Source organism: Pelophylax lessonae, assembly GCF_965119305.1.
Source record: "Pelophylax lessonae genome assembly, chromosome: 12".
Taxonomy (NCBI): Eukaryota; Metazoa; Chordata; class Amphibia; order Anura; family Ranidae; genus Pelophylax; species Pelophylax lessonae.
In genome coordinates, this window is record NC_138779.1 from 201,076,278 (window position 1) to 201,087,923 (window position 11,646).

The window sequence follows — 11,646 nt, forward strand, 5'->3', positions numbered from 1 at the left end:
TGGGGGGAATGTGAAGGGGGCAGTGCTGTGGGGGAGATTTGAAGGGGGCAGTGCTGTGGGGGATGAGAAGGGATCAGTGCTGTGGGGGGGATGTGAAGGGGGCAGTGCTGTGGGGGGAATGTGAAGGGGGCAGTGCTGTGGGGGAGATGTGAAGGGGGCAGTGCTGGGGAGGGGAGATGTGAAGGGAGACAGTGATGTGGGGGTGTGTGAAAGGGTCAGTGCTGTGGGGGGAATGTGAAGGGGGCAGTGCTGTGGGGGAGATGTGAAGGGGGCAGTGCTGGGGAGGGGAGATGTGAAGGGAGACAGTGCTGTGGGGGGGTGTGAAAGGGTCAGTGCTGCAGGGGGATGTGAAAGGGGCTGTGCTGTGGGGGGGGGGTGTTATGGAGGCAGTGCTGTAGGGGGGATGTGAAGGGAGGCAGTGCTGTGGGGGGAATGTGAAGGGAGGCAGTGCTGGGGGGGATGTGAAGGGGGCAGTGCTGTGGGGGGATGTGAAGGAAGGCAGTGCGGGGGGGTTGTGAAGGGAGACAGTGCTGGGGGGATGTGAAGGGGGCAGTGCTGTGGGGGGAATGTGAAGGGAGGCAGTGCTGGGGGGGATGTGAAGGGAGGCAGTGCTGTGGGGGGATGTGAAGGAAGGCAGTGCTGTGGGGGGATGTGAAGGAAGGCAGTGCTGTGGGGGTGTGTGAAGGAAGGCAGTGCTGTGGGGGGGTGTGAAGGGAGACAGTGCTGGGGGGGATGTGAAGGGGGAAGTGCTGTGGGGGAGATGATGTGAAGGGGGACAGTGCTGGGGGGGATGTGAAGGGCGCAGTGCTGTGGGGGGAGGATGTAAAGGGAGGCAGTGCGTGGGGGGGTGAAGGGGCAGTGCTGTGGGGGGATGTGAAGGGAGACAGTGCTGGGGGGGATGTGAAGAGGGAAGTGCTGTGGGGGGGGAGAGGATGTGAAGGAAGACAGTGCTGGGGGGGGGATGTGAAGGGTGCAGTGCTGTGGGGGGAGGATGTGAAAGGAAACAGTGCTGGGGGGGATGTGAAGGGAGACAGCGCTGTGGGAGAGATGTGCAGGGGACAGTACTGGGGGGGGGGGGGAGATGTGAAGGGGGCAGTGCAGTGGTGGGGATGTGAAGGGAGACAGTGCAGGGGGGATGTGAAGGAGGCAGTGCGGTAGGGGGGGATGTGAATGGGGCAGTGCTGTGGGGGGAATGTGAAGGGGGCATTGCTGTGGGGGATATGAAGGGGGCAGTGCTGTGGTGGGGGGATGTGAAGGGGGCAGTGCTTACTAGATATAAAACCAGATATAAAAAGAGAACATTACACTCTGCTCATTGAAAGGTTTCCGCTGCGCCGCACTACTCTATAGCACACATTTTTTTTGTTGGGGCTCCAAATTTTTGCTATACCATGTCAAATGGTTCCATGGGAAAAATGAATTGGTAAAAACCTGGTGTATAGTATAAGTGTCACTGGTAATGTCAGTGGCAGTTAGTCAGTCCCCCCCCCCCCCCCCCGATGTCAGTTAGTGTCAGATTGCCCACCACACTATCACAGTCCCACTATAATTAGCTGATCACTGCCATTACTAGTATACAAAAAATTCCAGTATATATATATATATATATACCGTCATTTTTAGAAGCTATAACTTTCACGCAAACCAATTATTATACACTTATTTAGATTTTTCTGATCAAAGACATGTAGCAGAATACATTGTGGCCTAAATTTATGAAGACATTTGATTTTTTAAATTTTTTTGATATGTTGTATAGCAGAAAGTAAGACATAGTGCTTTTTTCCAAAATTCTTAGTCTTTTTTGTTTATATAATAAAAAAAAAAAAAAAAAAAAAACAGGTGATCAAATGCCACCAAAAGAAAGCTCTATTTGTGTGAAAAAAAATGATATAAAAATTTAATTTGGGTACAGCGTTGCATGACCGAGCAAAAGTCTTGAAGGGGGTAAAATCTTCCGAAGGTCTAGTGGTTAATTAAACAGTACATGGAGGCAAGACAATTTTTTTTTAAGGTTTTGGATAGAGTAGGAAAAGGTTTTATGTATTTTCTCTGTGTATTTAGCTGCTTGCCTGGAGTTCAGCATTAATGCAAAAGCTATATAAGTACCTGAAATAAAATAATAAAAATAAATAAAAATAAAAGTTCAACATAAATAGCTGCAATATAAATTTTAATTGGAACTTCAATCAAAAGTGTTATATTTTTCTAGCCGTTCATTTTTTTTCTGTCTTTTCTGGATGCCTCTCCCTCATTTTCTGTCCCAATTACATGTCAGTGGGAAATAAAAAATAAAAAATACCTAGAATACAGGGAAAAAAAACATTTTGGTAAAGTGGGGAAGGGTTAGAACTTCTGTTTTAGTCAATTTAGCTTTTAAGAGGAAGTATAGAGTATTAAAAAGCAATACAAACCTGACAGAAGTTTTAACTCTTTTTTTTCCTCTCAAAATAATTGTTCTCTATTTATTTTATTTTATTCTATTTATTTATTTACTTTTTTTTAACCTTTCAGAGATGTCCATGCATTCCTCTTTGGCCTTCATCATGCAGAAAACAGTCGTATTATTCTGCCTATTGGCACACAAGGAGAATTGTGGAATAGATTTATTTGCTTGGGAGTTCTAGATTCTAGGAGCCGTCAAAGCTTCTAAAAGTACATAGAATACAACGGGTGCTATATCAGATATGTGCTAATCAGCTGTATTTTTTATTTATTTTTTTAATCTGATTGCCTGGAGCACCACACTCCCAAAAACACATAACAAAATAAAAAAAACTAAAAAAAAAAAAAAAAAAAAACTTTCTATTTTGACTAGTTTAAAAAAACTAAAGTAACTGGAAATAATTTGTCACAACAATAACACTAAAATAAAATAAAAAAAAAAACATTAAAAAATTATTTTTGACATTTTGCTTATTTTTTACACAATGCTGCAAAATCTGAAAAAAAGAAGAAAATTACAAATGAAAATGGTAAAAAAATAATGCTTAAGGGGGGATTAAAAAGAAGGAAATAATTAGAACTGGTTATTGTTATCTTGGGGTTAATAAGGGGTTGCAAATTTAAATTTTTTCTTAAAAAATAAAAAAAAATTCTTTACTTGTGTGGTTGCCAGCTTTAGGTAAAGATCAAAGCATGTGCGTCAGCAAGTAGGGGCAGGGGGGCGGGGGATGCCCCCTCTGGAATCTCAACTTCCCCTTTAAAGTGGATGTTAAGCCACTTTATACCATCCTGTCTGGTCTGTTTATTAATCCTGTGTGCCCCTGTGTCTGTGTTTTAAAAAAAATAGGCGTTCTTTACCAGTTTTCAGAGCGCCGCTCACGTGACCCGTTGGCTCTGTCCTCTCCCCGTCTAACAGCTGCCTGCAGCGGGTGGGGCCGAGGATTCCTTGCTGTCATCAATCGGGAGGGGAGGAGGAGGGGAGGGGGAGCGGAGGGGAGAGGCGGCCGGTCACGTGAGCGGTGATTGGCGCTCTGAAAACTTGTAAAGAACGGCTTATTTTTACATAACACAGACACAGGGGCACGCAGGATTATTAACCACTTTATGACTGCCCGCCGCAGTTATATTGCGGCAGGCAGCAGCTCCTGGGCAAACCGACGTAGCTATACGTCGGTGGTGAGCAGGAGGCTAGGGGGCCAGCGTGCACCGCCAGTGGCGCGCTCCTACCCCCGCTCGTCAGTGGGGAAACCGATGCAGTGGGCAGGCGGCTCCGATTGACACCTGACACCCGTGATCGATCCCCGCTGAGAGAGAACGGTCGGCTGTTGTAAACACAGCTGACCGTTCTCCTCCCTGGAATGATCATAGAGCCCCTGGGATTCTTCTATATAGGATCCCATGTCTCTATGATCATTTCAGAAGCCACACCCCCCACAGTTAGAATCACTCCCCTAGGCTCACATTTAACCCCCTGATCACCCACAGGGTTAACCCCAGTGGCGGCTGGTGCTCAAAATTTTTGGGGGGGCGCAAAAAGAAAAATGTAATAGGTATTGCTTTGCGTCAAAAAACGCAGTAAAAATTTGCGTGACTTTGAAGTCATGGTACAGGCAGGGCACAGGTGATGGTATAGGCATGGCATAGGTGATGGTACAGGCATGGCACAGGTGATGGTATAAGCATGGCATAGGTGATGGTACAGGCATGGCACAGGTGATGGTATAGGCATGGCATGATATGGTATAGGCATGTCACAGGTCATGGTACAGGAGATGGTATATGCCCCCTTTCAATGCAGTGACCAGCGTACATACCCCCTTTCAATGCAGAGACCAGTGTACATGCCCCCTTCAATGCAGAGTTCAGCGTGCGTGCCCCCTTCAATGCAATGAACATTGTGCTATGCCCCCTTCAATGCAATAAACACTGTGCTGTGCCCCCACAATGCAGAGTTCAGCGTGCATGCCCCCTTCAATGCAATAAACACTGTGCAGAGTTCAGCGTGCGTGCCCCCTTCAATGCAACTGTTCCGTGCCCCCATCAATGCAGAGTTCAGCGTACGAGCCCCTTTCAATGCAGAGCGCCACAGCATTGTCCCCAATCACTGCAGAGCGCCACAGCATTGTCCCCAATCACTGCAGAGCGCCACAGCATTGTCCCCAATGATTGCAGAGTGCCACAGCATTGTACCCCAAAGATTGCAGAGCGCCACAGCATTGTCCCCCAATGATTGCAGAGCGCCACAACATTGTCCCCCAATGATTGCAGAGCGCCACAGCATTGTCCCCCAATGGTTGCAGAGCGCCACAGCATTGTCCCCCAATGGTTGCAAAGTGGCCACAGCATTGTCCCCCAATGATTGCAGAGCGCCACAGCATTGTCCCCCAATTATTGCAGAGTGCCAGCATTGTCCCCCAATTATTGCAGAGTGCCAGAATTGTCCCCCAATGATTGCAGAGCGCCCCAGCATTGTCCCCCAATGATTGCAGAGTGCCACAGCATTGTCCCCCAATGATTGCAGAGCGCCACAGCATTGTCCCCCAATGGTTGCAGAGCGCCACAGCATTGTCCCCCAATGGTTGCAGAGTGGCCACAGCATTGTCCCCCAATGATTGCAGAGCGCCACAGCATTGTCCCCCAATGGTTGCAGAGCGCCACAGCATTGTCCCCCAATGGTTGCAGAGTGGCCACAGCATTGTCCCCCAATAATTGCAGAGCGCCACAGCATTGTCCCCCAATGATTGCAGAGTGCCACAGCATTGTCCCCCAATGATTGCAGAGCGCCACAGCATTGTCCCCCAATTATTGCAGAGTGCCAGCATTGTCCCCCAATGATTGCAGAGCGCCACAGCTTTGTCCCCCAATTATTGCAGAGTGCCAGCATTGCCCCCCAATGATTGCAGAGCGCCACAGCTTTGTCGCCCAATGATTGCAGAGTGCCAGCATTGTACCCCAATGATTGCAGAGCGCCACAGCTTTGTCCCCCAATGATTGCAGAGTGCCAGCATTGTACCCCAATGATTGCAGAGTGCCAGCATTGTCCCCCAATGATTGCAGAGCGCCAACATTGTCCCCCAATGATTGCAGAGCGCCAGCATTGTCCCCCAATGATTGCAGAGCGCCACAGCATTGTCCCCCAATGATTGCAGAGCACCACAGCATTGTCCCCCAATGATTGCAGAGTGCCAGCATTGTCCCCAATGATTGCAGAGTGCCAGCATTGTCCCCCAATGATTGCAGAGCGCCAGCTTTGTCCCCCAATGTTTGCAGAGTGCCAGCATTGTCCCCCAATGATTGCAGAGTGCCAGCATTGTCCCCCAATGATTGCAGAGCGCCACAGCATTGTACCCCAATGATTGCAGAGCGCCACAGCATTGTCCCCCAATGATTGCAGAGTGCCAGCATTGTCCCCCAATGGTTGCAGAGTGGCCACAGCATTGTCCCCCAATGATTGCAGAGCGCCACAGCATTGTCCCCCAATGGTTGCAGAGCGCCACAGCATTGTCCCCCAATGGTTGCAGAGTGGCCACAGCATTGTCCCCCAATAATTGCAGAGCGCCACAGCATTGTCCCCCAATGATTGCAGAGTGCCACAGCATTGTCCCCCAATGATTGCAGAGCGCCACAGCATTGTCCCCCAATTATTGCAGAGTGCCAGCATTGTCCCCCAATGATTGCAGAGCGCCACAGCTTTGTCCCCCAATTATTGCAGAGTGCCAGCATTGCCCCCCAATGATTGCAGAGCGCCACAGCTTTGTCGCCCAATGATTGCAGAGTGCCAGCATTGTACCCCAATGATTGCAGAGCGCCACAGCTTTGTCCCCCAATGATTGCAGAGTGCCAGCATTGTACCCCAATGATTGCAGAGTGCCAGCATTGTCCCCCAATGATTGCAGAGCGCCAACATTGTCCCCCAATGATTGCAGAGCGCCAGCATTGTCCCCCAATGATTGCAGAGCGCCACAGCATTGTCCCCCAATGATTGCAGAGCACCACAGCATTGTCCCCCAATGATTGCAGAGTGCCAGCATTGTCCCCAATGATTGCAGAGTGCCAGCATTGTCCCCCAATGATTGCAGAGCGCCAGCTTTGTCCCCCAATGTTTGCAGAGTGCCAGCATTGTCCCCCAATGATTGCAGAGTGCCAGCATTGTCCCCCAATGATTGCAGAGCGCCACAGCATTGTACCCCAATGATTGCAGAGCGCCACAGCATTGTCCCCCAATGATTGCAGAGTGCCAGCATTGTCCCCCAATGATTGCAGAGTGCCAGCTTTGTCCCCCAATGTTTGCAGAGTGCCAGCATTGTACCCCAATCGATGCAGAGACCAGCGTGCGTGCTCCCTTCAAACTTACCTGGCGGCGGGGCAGCTCAGCTTCTTCCTCTTCTGCGGCGGGTCCTTCTCCCTCGTCTCGGCGGCGGGAACCGGCGGGCGGCCTGCTCCCTTCAAACTTACCTGGCGGCGGCGCGGCTCAGCTTCTTCCTCCTCTTCTGCGGCGGGTCCTTCTCCCTAGTCTCGGAGGCGGGAACTGGCGGGCGGCCTCTCCATTTCTCTGAGCGGCGGTGACGGTGAGTGACTGACGCACGCACCGGCACCGCCCCCATTGCGACGTCAGCGATATCCTGGATGATGATTGGTCCAGGCTGTAGACTGGACCAATCACAGCCAGGATATCAGAAAGTGGGGGTGTCCAATCGCAAAGACTTGCGCCCAGGATACCCCCCTACCCCCCAGAAGGCAGCCAATCTGCGCCTCTTCTGGGACGTAACCCCACCCCCCCCCCCCCTAGCCACCAGTTCCTTCAGGCGAGGCCGGCGAACCCAATTTTTTTTTTTTGTACAACTTTATTTGTTCGTTTTGTTTTTTTTGTTTATTTCTTTTTTTCTTTTTTTTTAGGGGTAGGGGGGCGGCGCCCTGGCGCCCCCTATGCACGGGCCGCCACTGGTTAACCCCTTCCCTGACAGTGTCATTATTACAGTAACTGCGCAATCGTCGGTTAACTTAACGCAGTGCTGAATCGCAAAATATGGCCTGGTCATTAAGGGGGCAAATCCTTCCGGTCTAAAAGTGGTTAAACAGACTGTAGACAAGATATGAAACTTTAAATTAAACTACAGCACCAGGAGGGGAGGGGGCGGGCACTGACACAGAAGTAGGCAGGCAGGAAGGGAGAGAGCACAGAGGAGAACAGGTGAGATGGAGGCTCGTAAACTGACCACGATGTCAGGGCTCAGCAACCATGGTATACCGTGGTCAGTTTGCAGAGGGGAGGACATAGCCGGGCAGGGTCAGCCAGGCATTTTAGGTGATGCGGGGGGGGGGGGCCATTTTTACACAGCACAAGCGCTGTGCTGTATAACATGCTTTAAGGGAACAGGATAAAAAAAAATTTAGGTTAACAAACACTTTAAAAATAAATGTTGCCGTTTGCCCTTTAAAATTAAATACTCAAAATAAGTATAATGACTAAGCCCCTCCCCTTCATGACATTGTTGAAAAGGGGCGGAGCATGAGTGACCTTAAAATGATGCCCCCCCCCCCCCCTGAAAAACGTTCTGCGGACGCCCATGGATCAAAGGAGACTCTTTTATTCTGAAGATAAAAATTCTAGTCAAAATATGTTGTAGCAAAGATATTCTTACAATAATTTATCAATGATAAAAGCAAACATTTGGGCCAGAGCCACTTCAGCAGCTCTTGGGGAACAAAGCAGGATGAATCTGTGCAAATGAGAGACAAACCTCACCATTTATATCAGTAGAAGATCAGTGGTGGGGAAAAAGTCAATATTGGGTTGGACCACCCTTTGCAGCTATAACAGCTTCAACTCTTCTGGGAAGGTTGTCCACAAGGTTTAGGAGTGTGTCTATGGTAATGTTTGACCATTCTTCCAGAAGCGCATATGGCCGGGTCAGGGGCGCCAACTGCTATGTTCCAAAGACAATGCCGGGTGTTCTGTTAGAATCGGACAATCGGCAGATTCGGTAACGGAAGTGTCGTTTCCGTCAGAACACCACGATGCCCATCTTGGTACACCCTGCACTCGGCCGCAGTAGGCCTGCAGTCAAAAGGCGGCAGCGGACATCTTGTTACACTCAGCCCATATAGTGAAATAATTTCACTATATGGGCTCACAGTGCCCATCAGTGACGGCCATCACTTCCCATCAGTGCCACCCCATCAGTTCCACCTATCATTGCCCTTATGTGCCGCCTATCAGTGCGCATCAGTGCCATTTATCAGTGCCACCCATCAGTTCCCATCAGTGCCGCCCATCAGTGCCACCTATTATTACCCATAAGTGCCGCCTATCAATGTCCATCATTGCCACCCATCAGTGCCCACCAGTGCCACCTATCAGTGCCACCCATCAGTTCCCATCAGTGCCACCTATCATTACCCATAACTGCCGCCTATCAATGTCCATCAGTGCCGCCTATTAGTGCCCACCAGTGCCACCTATCAGTGCCACCCATCAGTTCCCATCAGTGCCACCCATCAGTGCCGCCTATCAGTACCCATCAGTCAATGCTATCTATCAGTGCTGCATATCAGTGCCACCTATCAGTTCAGTGCCCATCAGTGCTGAGTATTAGTGCTTCCTCATCAGTGCCACCCCCTCCGTGCCCATCAGTGCCACCTATCAGTGAGTTTTTACATCTTTGTGACAAGCAAATAAAACCGTTTTATTCTTTTATAATGTCTTGAGTTACAGTTCTTCATAAATATAAAGAAGATATCATTTATTGGTATCGGCGAGGACTTAAAAAAAATATTGGTACTTGCACTTGGTCTTAAAAAAGTGGTATCAGTGCATCCCGAATTATAACTGTGTTAGACATTTATTCTCAGGACGTCTGATAAAAGAAGTTGTACATTTGTATACTGCACAGTAGGTGGCAGTATAATGCACAGTAGGAAGAATACTGCAGTATACTGCACAGTAGGTGGCAGTATACACCGTCCATTTGTACATTAGCAAAACCACTCGCACTATAAAAATATTAGATACTTTTTCATCTTGCAATGGAACGCCAGCAACACACTGCAAAACCATGTAAAAATAAAGGCCCAATAAAACTTCCAGGTCAAATTAGCTAATTGCATCCAAAGTGCATCAAAACAAATGTGTTAAAAATGTTTCTGTTTGTTTTCTTTAGAAAGCATTAAAATGTAGAATAAAAAACAAAAATTCTGTGCTGTTGATTTTGAACCACTTATGGACGGCCCCACGTACATTTACTGCGGCAGGGCGACCCTTAAGCGCTTAGACACAGCGGGGGCCAAACAGCGGGTCCGGCGGCCTCAATGACTGCCGGCAACCTGCTATCATTCGGAGGAATGACAGAACGGCGGTCTGCCAATGTAAATACGGCGAACCGTCGTTCTGCCAGACAGGAAGAGAGAGAGATCTCGTGTTCCTATAAATCAGAAACACAGATCTCGGTTTCCTACAGTCAGTCCATCCCCCACACAGTTAGAAAGCACTCCTAGGAGCATACTTAAACCTTTGATCGTGTCTAATGTTAATCCCTTCCCTGTCAGTGTCATTTATATGGTGACCATGCATTTTTTTTTTTAGCACTGATCACTGTAGTAGTGTCAGTGGCCTCCAAAAAGTGTCCACCGCAATGTTGCAGTCCCGCTAAAAACTGCTAATCTCCGCCATTACTAATAAAAACAATAAAAAAAAAAAAAAAGTCCAAAAATCTATACCATAGTTTGTAGACGCTTTAACTTTTGCGCCAACCAATCAATATACGCTTTTTGGGATTTTTTTTTTTTTTCAAAAAATATGGCGCAGAATAAAAATTGGCCTAAACTAATGAAGAAATTCGATTTTTTTACATTTTTTTATTGGGAATGTTTTACAGCAGAAAGAAAAAAATATTATTTTTTTTGTTTTTTTTCAAACTTGTCTGCCTTTTTTCGTTTATCCACTTTTGGACCGGAAGGATTTGCCCCCTTAATGACCAGGCCATTTTTTGCAATTCGGCACTGCGTTACTTTAACTGACAATTGCGTGGTCTTGCGATGCTGTACCCAAATAAAATCGATGTTCTTTTTTTCCCCACAAATTGTGCTTTTTTTTTTGGTGGCATTTGATCACCTATGAGATTTTTATTTTTTGTGCTATAAACAAAAAAAAGAGTGACAAATCTGAAAAAAAAAAATACATATATATATTTTTCACTTTCTGCTATATAACATTTCCAATATAAAAAAATAAAATAAAATCAATTTATTTCATAATTTTAGGCCCATTTGTATTCTGCTACATGATTTTGGTAAAAAAAAATCCCAATAAGCGTATTTTGATTGCGCAAAAGTTATCGCGTCTACAAACCAGGGGAAAGATTTATGTCATTTTTATTTATTTATTTATTTTACTAGTAATGGTGGCGATCAGCGGTTTTTTAAAACCTACCAGGGCTGAAGTGGTTAAATACAGTGATGCAGTTGAACATTAATATTTCTGATATCAGATATCTAAAAAAAATCTTATAAAGAAACAGTGCAGTGCATAAACAAACAAATGTGAAAATATTAACCATTGCCGACTGCTCACAGAAATCCTACTGCGGCAGTGCGGCTCCCCTGGGTCCAGCGCTGTAGACCGTCGCTGGAATCCTAGTGATCCCGGCGGTGCGCGTTTAGACACAGCGGGAGTCAGGCCGGGGGAGGAGAAGCGGCGATTGCCGCCTTCCTTCCCCGATCGTCGAGGAAAGTGTGAGAAGATCCGCCTGCTTAAGTAAACAAAGCAGGCGGATCTTCTCATTGACAGACAGGGAGAGATCACTGGATTCAGCTATGCTGAACCTGCGATCTCTGTCTCCAGGGCCGCTGATAGGGGGGGACCACCAGCCCTCTTGTAGGGGGCCCGAGCACACAGGGGGGGCCACACAGAGAGGGGGATTAGTGATGGACAACAAATAGAGAAATCTTCCTCCAGCACCTGAATCTGATCTGTCCCTCTCCCTGCTATCAGCTTTTATCTGCTGAGAAAGAGACAGTCGTCCCTCACTAATCCCCTTCCCTGTGTGGGCCCCCCTCCCAGCACTTATCTCTGCTCAGGAGTTTATTTGTAAATTGTAACTTTGTTTCTCTCTCTCTGTCTCTCTGATCACAGAGCTCCAACTGCCCAGCCTGTATATTTTTCTCATCTTTTTTATTTAACATAGTTTTTTTTAAGATTTAGAT